The sequence below is a fragment of the Anas acuta genome, chromosome 16, assembly GCF_963932015.1.
Source record: "Anas acuta chromosome 16, bAnaAcu1.1, whole genome shotgun sequence".
NCBI classification, from domain to species: Eukaryota; Metazoa; Chordata; class Aves; order Anseriformes; family Anatidae; genus Anas; species Anas acuta.
The window spans coordinates 8,401,030-8,415,752 of NC_088994.1; the positions used below are offsets into that span (position 1 = coordinate 8,401,030).

At 41.7% G+C, this 14,723-nt stretch overlaps 1 protein-coding gene and 1 long non-coding RNA gene across 4 annotated transcripts in view; one reads left to right on the forward strand and one right to left on the reverse strand.

The window, feature by feature from the left end:
- The window catches only part of LOC137865669 (uncharacterized), a 171,823-nt gene that overhangs the window by 91,077 nt on the left and 66,023 nt on the right, over nt 1-14,723 (reverse strand). The gene's annotated exons all lie outside the window — the stretch shown is intronic.
- LOC137865545 (uncharacterized) lies at nt 584-6,363 on the forward strand. The gene is made up of 3 exons (XR_011101988.1): nt 584-1,162; nt 2,899-2,994; nt 3,483-6,363. It is a non-coding gene; the product is annotated as an uncharacterized lncRNA (long non-coding RNA).

The following is a 14,723-nucleotide window of genomic DNA, read 5'->3' on the forward strand; positions in this document are numbered from 1 at the left end:
CAGAAATTAGTCAATACGAAGTCCCTTTATGTAAGGGCACCAAAACATCCTTTGTATTTCTGGATATCTACCAAAAACATATCTGGAGAAAATCTTCACATTTCCTTTTGCCTCTTAAATGTCAAATGCAGAAGTAAGTACAAACACATCCTTCCATCCAGTTTCCCTGTCCTGATGGTGTGAAATAAGCAATAGCACAGCAAGGATGAGGTATAACTACTATTTCCCTGTTCTGAAACCTTACTGAACAGAAGAGTCTGTCTGCCACCTCTGCTGACCAGAAAGGAGTCCTGCCCACATCCTCCAGGCCCTCTCCATCCAGAAGCAACAAGCTCCCATAGTTTACTTGGAGTCACACAAATGTTTGTAGGAATTGAAACTAAAACTCTACGTCAAACTAACACTAACTGGCTAGATAACGATATTGAGACTGAATTTCAAATAAGTAAAGACACTCGCCTCCACATTCTGGGGGGAAGATGCTAGGTATGAATTCAGTTTGGATATGAAAGAGATGGATTAGATTAGCGATGCCCAGTCTCTTGGTGCCAGTGGTTCCTAACGAAAGCACTTGAGGACAGTCAGCTTTGGTCCTTCAGGCCCAGGAGGCTGGACATGTTTTCAGTCAACTGAAAGGGAGCTGCCTTCTTGTTATGTCAGCATGTGGATGCTGTCATCATATGGGATATATTGTGGGCACGACCTACCCAGAGCATTACTGTTACATTACCAGACAGGAGGGACATCTGCATTTTGATCATTGACAGAGACATCTCCCACCATTAGACAGAGAAAGGAAGCAGAGATGGGGCTGAAGACCACCAGGGTCAGGCTCACGGTCACCTCCCTGCCCGTTTGTGTCCCCAGGAGAGGAGGCAGCAGGAAGTGCTTGGGAAAGTTCACTCAACAGTTAAATCCCCTACGTGAATGAAGCCTTGAGCCTGTTTTGCTTCAAACAATGTTCCATTCAAAGTATGACTCAACTCTTGGGGCCTGATCCAAAGCCCACTAAAGACAATGAGAGTTTTTCCATTGACTTTAGCAGCCTTTGGATGAGGGCCTTGATCGTGATCCTGAAAGCCTGATTTCACATGAGAAAGCCTACACGCAAAAAGAGCAAATCCAGAAATCCTTGCTGAGATTTTACCCGATCCTTTCACAGGTAAGTATTCCAAATATGCCAATGAAGCTAATTTAGACCAATTGCTCGCTATCCTGAACTTCACATAATATTTGATGATCACAGAAATTGATAAGGATAAATCCTTTGGTCCTACACTCCTGCTGAACTGCTTCTGTTTGCAGAGATGCTAAACTGTTCTTCCTCCATCTTTATTTTACCTGGTGTTGTCAGAACGCGATTCAGGAACCATGTAGTACATGCTATACATAGACAGTTCAGGTTATGGCCTCAGGTCCAGTTATACCTAAACGTGTTGTCTTCATTACAGAAAGTTAAGGTGTTTGAACTGTAGTGTAGGTAAAATAACTAGGACCAATGCTTTCACATGCTGGTTTTGTGGGCCAGGATGTTTTCAGTCGTATGTATATTACCTTTTTTGGCCATTTTGGAAGACATAACTAATTATGTTTGAAGGAGATTTCTTTAAACCCCAGCATTCGCCCATAAAAGAAGCAAAGCAACATCTGGGCTTTGCGGCTTCTCCACATAGGCTGTATGTATTTTCATATCAAATACCATCTGAAAACAAAAAAATTCTAGACATCACTCTCTATATAAACATACTGTCCAACCATAACTCTTTGATTGGCCAGCTATCTATTGAGACACCTTGCTTATCTGCATACAGCTGGAGAGCGTGGTGCATGTTAAAATCCCTTGGATGCTACTAATCACAGACTCGACTCAACAGTTTGTTTTTTTTTTTTATGCCTGAGAAAGTTTTTTGTATGAACATTGTTAGCCCTTTTCTTCAGTGTATATTAAATGGTATATAAATAATAATTGATTGTCCTGGTGGAGTCACAGCACACAAAAAAGAATGCTTCTGCTCATATGGTTTGTATTAACTTCATAAGGGAAACACAGTATATGGGGATTTTTAAATTTTTTTTGCTTGTATGTCTACACCCTGGCTGCTGCCCACAGAATTATTTTGGTCAACACAGAGAATGATACAGCCTCGATATGAACGGGGTCCAACATGACTCAGAGCACAAGTAATACAGTAAGGAGTGCTAATGAGGGGAATGGAGACAGAGCAGCTCCTTTACGTCCACACTGAATCCTGCAGTAAATCTACTCTGGTGATTTCTGCCATAACTTTACCTTGCATGCTGCCTCATTGTAAGCACAGCTAAAACCTCAGATTCCCTCACAGGACTGAATGCTCAGGATCCATCTATAAATGTCATTTCCCAGGATAATCCTTGACTTTTGTTAGGGTCTGTTATTTCCCACTCAATACCCACAGCTTTTTAATTGGTTATTATTATTTCGTATTACATTTGAAAATTTTAAGAGTCTCTTAAGAAGCAGAAAAGGAGAAATAATTAAATAAAAATGTAGAGAATAATCCAAATCCCGTGTGACTTTGCAGATGTGACAGACATTGATTCTTGCCCTTGAGGAAGCGGACAGGAAGCTGTGGTGGGCCTGAGCTCTCAGCCGTCATTTGACTGCAAAATATTCCCTTAGGACTAACTTTGTAATATACGATCACACAAAACCCATCAGCAGCTCCTGCACGCAAGCTCTGTGACGTATCCTGTACTGTTGCTACTGTGCTTACGCTGGGATGATATTTTACATTATTTTGATGCTGGTGTAATACAATGGATACTTTTAAATGGATTTAAGAACAACCACTGACCTGCCACATGACTTTGGGCAAGTGACTTGTGTGTGTTGTTTTTTATTCTTTGATATTCTTTCAGACCTTTAGTTCCCCTTTTAATCACAAATTAAAGTATGAACAGTGATGACAAGAAAAGGAAAAGATGCAACATGAGCACCGTACACGGAGAGTGAAGGTAATACAACACAAATGATTTTCAAATGGCATCTGCACCCAGCCTTGGTACAAAATCAGACCAATTTTATATGTATGCCTTCTTTTGCAGCCAGTTTTGAATGATTAGTTTGTTTGATTTGCTAGGTAAGTTCACACACTGTCATTCCACGTAGAAAAGTGCAAGAGCAAACTTCAGCTTTAAGGTGGACAATCATTAAAAATAAGCAGAGATTAAGACAGCACTCCTACCATTGACAATGGTGCGTGCTGAGTTCACGTGATGGCGGCAGTACTACATCCTCATTGGTACAAGATTTCATGTGCTGTACCAAAGACTTAACTACTGCTTACCATCATTTGACTTAGGGTCATGCACAGACAGTTCCTTGGATGCCCAGTCTCCTACTCAATGGTCTACACACGGTGAGGGCTAGACATGTTGTTAGTATCTGTAAGGTATCCAGATCATACTATTGATTTAAATTCAAGCTATCTTTCAAAATGCAGCTTTGAGACGGAAAAGCCACTTATCATGAAGAGAGGACCTGTAATAACAGAAATGGGAAGACAGGAAGGAGAGACTGGAAAGCACAAAGGCTCCACCAATGACTACTAGTGCTTGACTGACCCTCGCCTGCGCAATCCAAGATGGGTGATTTGATTAGAAAAAGTGTGGTAAACAGGAAAAGAATGTGGAAGGAAAAAATAAACATACAGGGCTGAAAGAAGACTGATACAGAAATTCCATGCACTGCTTGCTGTTAATAGTTAGTGTCTGTGTGACACATTCACACCATAGCAGGGTGGGTGGGGCTGGGTTTTGATCCTTGCCTGATTGACGTTAATGACATTCTTCCAATGGCTGTGGCTTTCCTCATACCACACCCAGGAGGGGTCAGAGGCAAATTCCTCCTGAGTATTAATGTGAAAAAAAACACTTTTTAGTCAAGTTTTTAAATGATGCCAGGTGTTTGCTCTGGTTGCATTAATGAGTCTAGCATCGTCAGAGCTCAGCCGGCACTACCCAGCAATGAACCTACATCTCAGCTCTTAAGACTGCATCCGCTGTCCGTTCTTAATCCACTTCCAGCTACTAAAATGATTGTACTCATCTCTATGATATTGCCTCTTAAGCAGTGGAAGACAACAACATCTGTGAGTGTGGATCCCTGCCCAACATAGTATTGTCAGTTGTGGTGTTTATTTGTGTTGCCTAGAAGCCCCATTAACAGATTGGGATTGTCTGTGACAGCCGTGAAACAAAAGCGTTGCACTTTCCATGGAAGGGTTATTTACCCCTGTTGCTTTTGTTCTGTCTGCCATGAAAAGCCTTACTTTCTGCCAATGAAAATAAGAAGCAAAAATCGAAAGCAGTGCAGGTCTGCTGCCTTTAATACAGCAGGACTGTCGGATCTGAAGCAGTCACTGAGCAAAGCTGTCAAAGCATTCTGCAAAGCTGAAACCCTCTAATAAACTAAACCGTGAGCTTCTGAGCCCAGTTCCTGAGACCACGGCAAAAAAAAAAAAAAGAACAAAAAAAAAGAATCATGGCCTCTTACGTGAGTCTTTCTTAAGAACAACACCATACAAATGCACTGCTTGCTTTGAAAGTGAAAGGCAACATTTTCCGATGTTGTGTACCTAAACAAGAGGTCACACTGCTGTGCTGAACACTCAACAGAGCCCAGAAAAGCTAATGGCAAGCGTTAAACATCAGATTTTGTGAATATTGGAAGCTTTTTTGTGTTAGACCCTTAATTTTAGGAGTTCTAATTTATGGATAGATTCATGCCGCATTTAAATTCTGTACTGCCAATGGATCTAGCAAAATCAATGTGCTGAAGACTTCAAGAGGCGGTTTCATAACAGCTCGGTAGGAAGTCTGTGAAACCTGTATGCCATGGTACTCACGCTAGCCTCATTGCTGTACCCCTGGCACAGCTGGTACTTGCATGTTCTGTCCTGTTCTCTTTCCCAGCCTTGCAATCTCTCAGCAGGATCAGTAAGAGCCCTGTGGAAGCAAAACGCAGACTGGCCTGGATTGTTCCAATGTCTGCAAACGCGTGGTGCAGCTCCTTGGGGAGGAGAAGGGATGCCTTCCTCTTACCTACCTTGCACACACCGAGGCGATGGCTTAGCCCATGCCTGATCAGGAGTTAGTTGGGCTGCTGAACAGGCAGCGTGCACTGCCTCAACTGGTGCTCCTCACCCCTCACAAGGAAGTTATGGGCACTTTTAATCAGGGATGTGGTAATTACCAAGTTCCACTAACACTGAGCCCTGCACAGACCACAGACCCCCAGCACGTAGACCTCAAGTGTGAAATCATCACATACTGACAGTACAGCGTTACACATATGCACAACTCCGAATCTTTCAGGTATAGAAATTCCTTCAGGGTCTGAAAACCTGGCTAAGGGTGGGTGCAGATCTATTTATAACAAGACAAATATTTGCTGATGCATGTGTAAACACACACACACACACACACACACAAAAAGGAAGGTAAATCCTTCAGTGAATTAGAATACATTCTGAACAAGTGAGATTAAATAGTGAAATACTTTCATAAGAACGTTCTGGATTAAATTCTTAGAACTTCGCTTCTAGAACAGAAACCCAAATTAGTCTTTTAACTGTCTGCCTATCCCAAATTTTGCAAGAACATTTTTTTCTTTCTTTTTTCCCTTTCCCTGGTGACCCAGTCACACATATGTGTTTTTTCAGGATTACAACAATGACTCCTTCTCAAAGATGGTGCTATTCCACACTTCACATCAAGGCTGCGAGTTGAGGCTCAGAATGCTAATCATGCAAACAAGAGTAACAGATCAATCAGCTGCTGCACATCAGCAGCTGAGGACAAACACCAGACACCAACAGGCTTCAAAAGACCAGAGTCCTAAAATGCTTAAACATATTATATTTCCCTTATTATAGTCCTCTGAGGTTGCAGTCCTTTCTGAAATGAAACATCTTCCCCACAGAGTGTGCTCTATATCTAGGTCAGGCCTTTCCAGAGGGAAGTGGGGACGGGCACAAGTTTTCACTAGGCACTGGGGTTTTCACTGCCACCAGCCAACCTCAGCAGCGCCACGTGCCTGACAGTGCACCTTCTGGGCAAATCACTCCAATACGCAGCTGCCCGAATTTTCACATGTATTATGTTAGTTACTGGTCAGTAAATTACACTGAAAAGTAACACTAGAATTTTTTGGCCATGAAGATATTAAAGAGGAAAAAGTATTTATTACTCTTATTCCTATGCCAGCAAGATCTGCAGAAAGACCAGGGACCACAAAATGACAATCCATGCACACAGGCAGTAATAAGGAAATCCAGGTGGCTTTGCTCACCATGTAAAAGGACATGCTAGCAGAAAAAGGCAGGAGAGCTCAGGGATTGTTATCCTCGGATTATAGCTAAGGAAAATGAAGTACAAAGAGTTAAGTATGCAGGATGTGTCTTTGAACAGCCTACGAGTTTTCAGTTGTGCTCAGAGGGACTGAGGTTTCAGAAGAGCTATTTACAGAGAGGAACCAGAGCCTGGACTTGTAGTGTCTTCAAACTGTTTTTCTCATATGGGAAGGAAGGACACAGCACACCAAGGAAGTGGGTTTCCAGCTGTTCGGATACACTCTGAAGTATCTGTACCATCAGACAGTATTGATCTTTGGGGCCCAGTCAGACACACTGCTCGCCGTTACTGCAATGTGCTACGTAAGCCTGGAAACAGAAAAATATCACACCCAACCCCATACTTCCTTAGTGCAGCTTTTCCTGCATCTTATCATCTATCTTTGATGGAGTCACTTATAAGCTGCATTGACTTTGGGAGTCTGTGAGCTGCCTCTTCCCATTGCTTTGCAAATCTGAGTCAGGCACACAAACAAGAGAGACGGGAAAAAATAGAAAGGGAGAAGTGGTTAAGGCATTCCTCTGTGACGCAAAAGGCAGTGATGTCAGAATTCAGAGACCACAGACACCTCTGCCAAAATGAATGGGATTCCAGCAGGCTCCAGCTGGTCTTATGGTTTGTGCATTCTGCGTTGTTTCCTGGATACCAGCAATTCCCAGCTGTAAACTGAACAACCATTAACCCCTTCCCTCTTGTGGGTTTCCAGACAGTCACTCACCAGGGAGGTTTTTCCCTTGCTGGTAGAAGATTCCAACATTTCATAATCGAGCATCTTGTACGAATCAATGGTTAGTTTAAAAATAACCCCTTGACCCGAACTGTCTGGGAGAGCCATCGAGAACAATGACAACGAGACACTTTTATACAAAGCGATGTTTCTTATCTGATCCCTCAACTGCATGCTGGTGGCCTTGAGTTCAATTCCCCGTTTACCCATGTGACTTGTTACTTTTTCCATTTTTCCAGGATCTTATTTTTCCATTCTTTTTTTTTTTTTTTTACCCTTTTTTTTTTCCCTCCCCCTTCAAGCCCATTTTTTCTTCATATCTCTGCAACAGAAGATAAGACGTGACTCCAACTCTGAAGTTACAGCGGGAATACATCTGAAACCCTGGACCTGACACACAACTCCCAGAAATTTTTGTGAGGGAAAGCATCCAAATTCTTAATCTAGTGCCTGATTCCCTTCTGGCACAAACTGAAAACCTAATTTTGGATCTCAAAACCCTGAACTTCCCGAAAGTAAAAATCTAGGCATGGATTTTTTTTGGCTGAGGTAGCCCTCCCACTGCTGGGAGTGAACAAGAATCTGAACAAAAGCCAGACCAAAATAACCAAACATCTTAATTATTAATCACTATTAATCAAATTGAATTTAAGCTGCAAGGGCAGGTCCCACTGCTCTTCTCTCTGGGTACTGACTGAAAGAACAGGGAGCCAATGAAAAACTTAACTCAGGCGGCGACATCCCAAACCTCATCAGCTGGCAAGCACAACCTACGTGGTACTTTGAAATGTGTTTTTGCTGTGCATAAAAGTAGTGAAAAGACAAATACATATAACATCAGGGCAAGTTAAAAATATCACCGTTACATTTTTCAACAGGAAGTGGATATGCTTGTCCAAAACCTAAAAATGTAAGTAGCTCTGTAAGAGCTCAATTCCGTTTCTAGCCTGATAAGTGCAAGCTGCTGCTGCTGTCACACTAGGCCCTGATACGTTCTGGGTAATTATCCGACAAGGAATGTGGGTCAGTGATTCCCAATCAATAAGCACCACTCTCCTCCTTGAGACGGTCTCTCCGTGCCCAGCGTGAGGCACTGAAGGACGGGTCGTCCCGCCAGCACCGCAGGGCACCGGGCAGCCAGGCCCCCTGTGCCTGTCCCCCTGGGTAACCAGCGGGGAGCACAACCAGAGAAAGTGCTGAGTCCTTTCACTGCCTCTTTAGTTTGGAGTTTTTATGGCTTATGCGTTGAGTATTTTCTCTACTAAGGTGAAAATTGCTAGTTCTTCATGTGGCCGGGAGAGTTCAATCTTAAAAAAAAAAAACAATAACACGAAATGTGCAGAAGTTGATCCTGCGACCTTATCTTCCTCGGTGTGTGGTTAGGCCACAGCACCCGTGGCCAGATCCCCATTGGCGCAATAGGCCTCATGGCCAGCAGCAGTGTATCACAGGACAACATCTGCGGACACCGAGCACAAAGACTGCCATTCTGGAGCCCTGCAGAGTGCCTCTTCATCCACTCCCCGTCCTTCAGCAGGCTGCAATACACTAAAAGCACACTCCATGTGTTCCTGTTCCAGTCATAAAATGCTCCACAGTTGCACATTTGTAAGAAGAGAGTCATTAGGCCTTAGTCTGCAGAACATTTGATTTCTCCCTGCATTACTGCTTGGATTATTATTTACCACAAGCTCAAGAGTGGGGAAGTGTACTTCCAGTCCTCAGGTCCCCTTCAGAAATAAGAAAGGTGAATTGTCCCTCAGTGAGAAGAGAACAATACAAGGAAGACAGTCAGTGAGCTTAGCAAAATGAAGAGTGAAAAAGTATAAGATTTCTATAAATACATCAAGGGGAAAATAAGAAATGAAGGAATGAGCAGTTTAAGCTAAACATTATTGCTGGTACAGGAGCAAACAGGCATTAACTGACTACTAGTAAACGAAGGCTGAAAATTAGAAGGCTGACAGCCTCTTGTACTGTCTGATCCTATGGCTGTCAAACATGGGAGCAGCAGACAAAAACCCCAACTATAGAATAAAACTGTTAAGGCAACATGAACAATGTTATAACATGGTACTTCAAAAGAAAGCACTTGAGTCAACATCCCAAGCTGTCCCCGGTAGGCCTGTATGTCTGAAGGCTTCTCCTTAGCTGTGCTAGCACCACAGGCAAGCGTTTCGCTTTCATTCCACTTGTAGTTATGTTTTCATTTCTGAGACCAAAGAGGAAGAAGAGAGGTTGTGTTGCAGTTCAAGGGCCAAGACATGAAATGGTCAGCCAGTTTGGCTTCTGTTCCCAGCTCCTCAGTCTCTAGCTTCTGGCTTGATCCTTGATCATCCTGCTTTCCCCCATTTTGACTCAGTTTATACCAGGTAGGAGCTAAAAATGTACACACATCTTTATTATTTGTACTGTAGTAGTGCTGTAGAGCCCAACACTACATTTCATATGGAATACAATGCCCATCCTCCAAAATGTTTATTACTAGGTATATTTAACAAGCAAATATTGGAAGTAAACACAAGTCAAAATAATTTGATCCTGATCAGTGAGATGAAGCTGCCTTATTAGTTTTGAAAAGGTCTGTGGGACCTTTGAATCCCAGAAAAGTGACATCATTAATACAGGTTAAATGATCTCTATAGGGCTTAAAGATGCGCACATATGGCACTAATAGTAAACAATTAATATTATTTTTACAAAATACAATGCAAATAGCATATAAATATGAATTATAGAATTATACAATAATTTAGGTCAGAGGAGACCTCAGGAGGTCATCTGCTCCAACTCCTTGTTTGCAGCAGGCCAGCTTGAATCAAACTCAATTGAACAGATCTTGAACAAGGAAATTGTGCCAGAATCGGTCTTTTTAAATTCTACCATTGCCAAAGAAAGTAGAGTCCTGCGTGGCCTCAGCAAATCCAGAGCCAAAGTTTCTGTGATAAGCCTGGCGATATTCTCCCAGACCTCTGGGTTTCCCAGCTAGGTGGAAATGAATTTAATTTGAGTCTTGCTCTTAAAATCATTGGTTGTCCTACAGTAATTATCAACATGGCACCCCATAGGAAGATGCTCAAAGGGCCAGTCAGATTAGTTATATCAAGCTGCATTAAAGAGCAGCCAGCCCTGCACACCATTATTAGTCACAGCAGAGATTAAACAAACCTGCTTGGCCTCTTTCCCCTTTGCTTTGTACTGATGTTCACAGATAAACCCATGCGGGAGACGCTGGAAAGAACTGAATGTCCTGTGGGAGCTCTTATCAAGACCAGGGAGTGAACAGTGAATAACCACTCAGCAAGTCACCTTCTAAGTTTAAAAAGCAGCCTGTTGTTTTAAAGTATGTTAGTCATCAACAAATGGGCTGGAACGTTCTCCATTCCCTCCGTCCCCCCTCTGCAGTCTCCCTCTGCTGGGATTAGCTAGCCGGTTTTCCTCCTACTTTTTCAGAGAACAAAATCTTTTGCCTGTTTTTAGAATCTCACTTGTGTCATCTTGTTTGGAAAGCTAGCATATATTTGTTCTAACATGTGTTTGTTCCTTTTCCTTTGAAATGTAAGCTCTTGAGACAGGGGCTTTTTCTCAACCAGTATTTGCCCAGCGCTGGCATGACCATCTTCATCAGAGCCTGCCTCCCTTCCTGGACTGCGAACAGCAATTCCCAGTCACGCAGTGTTTGCTCCTGTGCTTCTTCACAACTGGAAATAGACTCAGCTCCTGGCAGCAAGAACCCGATCAGAAAAGACCACAATCCACTCCAACCCCGTCTGGGTGTCTCAGGAGCTTTGTGGCTGATGGAGCTCCCCTGCCTGTGCCCTTCTCTCTCCGTTCTCACTGGTGGGCAAGGATACACTTCCCAATGCAGCACACAGTCACATTCTTTCGTGTTTCAGTTATTTACAAACAATAGTGCACATGACCTCCTCACAAGTGATTGATTAAAGCCTCTCTTAAAATGTGGGTTCAAAACTATAAAGAACGTCAATTTCTGGAATTCAACCAAAGTGTCCCCAGAGAGCAAAACAGACACCACAGCGCAGTGCCCTAACTCCAGAAGAGGGATTCCACTGAACATCAGCTCTTTTAGCCCTGTTTCATTCTGCCTTCAGCTCCCCAGCGATAACACTTCCTGGTCTTCCTTTGCAATTTTCTTCCCTTCTGACCTTTCTTCCAGTTCAAGGAATGCGAAGCTAAAGACTCATTTTTTCTGTGCACTACTAAGTTGTCAAGATATCTCATACTGTTAGTAATTACTATTATTAATCATCTATAATTTTAGAAGTACAAGTGATTTGCTTAGCAAGTACCAAACATGGAATCATTTGGGACAGTGGGAGGTGAACACTAGAAAACATCACTACTCACAGGTCTTATAACATCATGGATAATTCTTCAGAATAGCTTCTCATCAACACTGCAAGCACTGATTTACCAGTTTGGGTATAGCATTTGACTCCAACTTGATCTCAGGATCTCCTCCTGTTAGGGAAAATGCCACCACTGCCCTCTCCTGTTCTTTCCTTGTCTTCTGTTTTCATTCCTTCTTTTCCCTTCTTTTCATTAACTCAAGACCTACAGTTTTCTTATATATGTAACACAGAAGAGCACCTAGGAATTTTTTGTGCCCTCTTCTTTGCTTTATTTAGAAGCCCTCATGGCACAGATTGTCTCTTTTCTGCATTTGTTTGTTCAGCATCCAGCACAAGAGATCTTGCCAGGGGCACTGACTACCAATATAACATCCACTCCTGTGACTATAGCACAGTCTCCTTGGCTTTCTAGCTCTCACTTCTCACTAATGTTAAAATAAGTTAAATGATATAAATTAGGCAACATTAGGGCGTTGTTTTTCTTTTATTTCAGACCAGTATCTACTTCTGAAAATCTCTTTAATAGACCATGGAAGAAATATGGGCAAGGCTATGTACTTTTGGGAGCAAGAAGACCATTATAAGGGTGAAGACAAGTTTGGGGTAGCACCCCCTTTCCCACTGATCCTTGAAGATCTGGGTTTCAGCTGATTAGTTTTGCTGAGAAATTTATTGTTATTAAATTTGCAGCAAGAGAGACTGATAGCACAAAGTCTGAAAAAACACAGGCTGAATGTGCTACAAAATCAGAGCTCAACGAACGTGCAGGAATATAGGCAGTAACCACAGACACAAGTAAGCACACAAACAGCTAATTCTGGCTCCAAGCGTGGACAAAGTATCTCAGCTAAACAAAATCAGGGAACCCTAAGTAAAACTATGCACAGGACAGCACACACATAACAGAGCATATCCTATGCCTGCCCAATGGCAGTTCTATGAGTACACAAGTCTCAGACCCATAACTTTGTTGCAGTTGTTATTACACTGAGAAAGGCTAATGGGAATAATTAGGAAAATATTAATCAAGCATAATATAACCAGAGCCTCATTTTGTACTTCATAAAAGGAGACACTTAGTGTTTTAGTCTAGCCTCCTCCAAAATGGTTGAGAAATAGCAGATTTCCCACATTCCACTGCTATGACATTGACCGATAAAACAAAAGATATGGATGTGAAGAATGTATGTAAAGATACGTTCCTTCTGCCTGCGAAAGGCTGGACATCATCATGCAAATGTTACTTCACGCTAGGCCAACTGGAGGTCAAGACATATTCTGAACATCCCATACTGTAAGAAGTCATCTCACCTGAAAAGTACAAATGCAGTTAAGCACCAATAAGCTATTTATGTTGACTCCCAATTTCATAAGCAGGAGTTTATACAGAAAAAATGTTGAGACCATTTCTCAGAACATTAACACGAGAGCTCATTACACAGACTGACAGGAGAAGAAGGCTACTTTCCTATCCATGTCTCTGGGAATGAGAAGGATTCAGGACACTGCAGATGGCATCTGGACATAAAGTCCAGACATCTGGGTGCAGAATACATCACCGCCATACTGGGTCAAACTATTCTCTCTTTTATGGACTCAGAACGGATTTTAAGTTAGAGAATCAGGAATGGAAAACTTTCCCATTTCCTTAGGGGAACCTTGTCATCCAGGTTTGGTTGAATCACAACTGTGTGAAAGCCCATCTCTAAGGCAGTGTGGTATTTTGTGCCATTTCAAAGGAAAACTATAATTTGAAGTGGGGCCGCTATGTGAATATTCTCAGACGAATACAGAATCATATGATACAATCCCAAAGAGCTGCCTGTTTCTGGAGATTAACAAATTGTTTTTACATCACTAGGTGATACATGAGAAGTGAAGGGAACAGAACAGTGATTTGAGATATAATTCTTTGTGACTTATCTCACTTTTACCTGGTATCTGTATCTTGTAACACCTCCATCTCATCTCACATCTTGTACTGTGTGGCTATTTAGCTGTTTGCATACTGAGGTAAAAACCTATGGCTATGGAAAAAGATAGCATTTTAAATAAAGAATCTAAGCTGATTTTCCCCCTGTTTAATTCTTGCAACGAGAGACAATGAAGTCACTGGCTTGCTATAAACACCACTACGATATCAGAAGGTAGACAAATGCCTCAGCTTCCCATGTGCTCTATCCTATCAAGTGTCCACGTTACAATATCAAATTCTCCTTCAGGTACAGGATCATCAGAGGTGATCATTCACAGGATATGCTGAAACTCCCAGCCTTCCAGCACGTCAGCCTCTAGCCCAACAGAAGTTTCTCTGAAGTAGACTTATAGGTACAGAGGTTGTAAGAATCAGAAGGGGATATTACGATCCTCTAATTTGACCTCAATAATTCTGTAATTTTTCTTAAACCTAAACCAAAGCACATATTCTTGAAAGATATCTGATCTCATATTAAACATTCAGAAACTGGTGAAGACACTGCTGTCCCTGATAAACAATTACACCATTTAATTACTTTCACTGCTAGCAAGTTCTATATTACTAATTTGAGAGATACTCAAAAAAAAAAAAAAAAAAAAAAAAACTTTTGTTTCTAGCACAGAATCTCCTTATGTTTTTGTCTGCATGACTGAAATGTCCTAAGTGTTGCATGTCTTTCATCTGCAGGTATCTACACAGAGTGGTCAAGTAATTTCTAAAATCATTTCTTTGAAATGAATTTAACTAAAATTTGTTTACCAATTACTGGACTGTTTTTGTTTTTTCAATTTCCCTTCAGGACTTTTGCATCCTGTTTTGAGTAAGACCACCAGAACTGTAATACTGTTAATAACAGTATTATTAACACAGAATCATTTTGATTTTTCTGGGGTAGGCTTTGTAAGTCCATACACAACTGTGCTACTTAAAGTGACAGCCTGGCTCTTTGGCCACTCGTTTCCTGATCCTGTGTGTTTAAATTATGTTGTTTGGGGGAGTTTCTTTCTTTTTTTCTTTTCCTCTGACTTTTTTTTGTGTGTGTTATGAAAAGAGGCTCTTCATGAAAAGTTAGAACAAGAACAATCTCCCTTGGCTTCTCTCCAGTTCCTGGAGGTAAAAGCATGACAAGTAGTGTTATTCCATAAAACTGACAAATAATCTTTGCCAAATTTTTCCCAATTAGAGTCTATCAATCTTTACAATGAAGCCCTTTATTCATCCATAAACAAAGTCCAATTATATCGCACTAAGA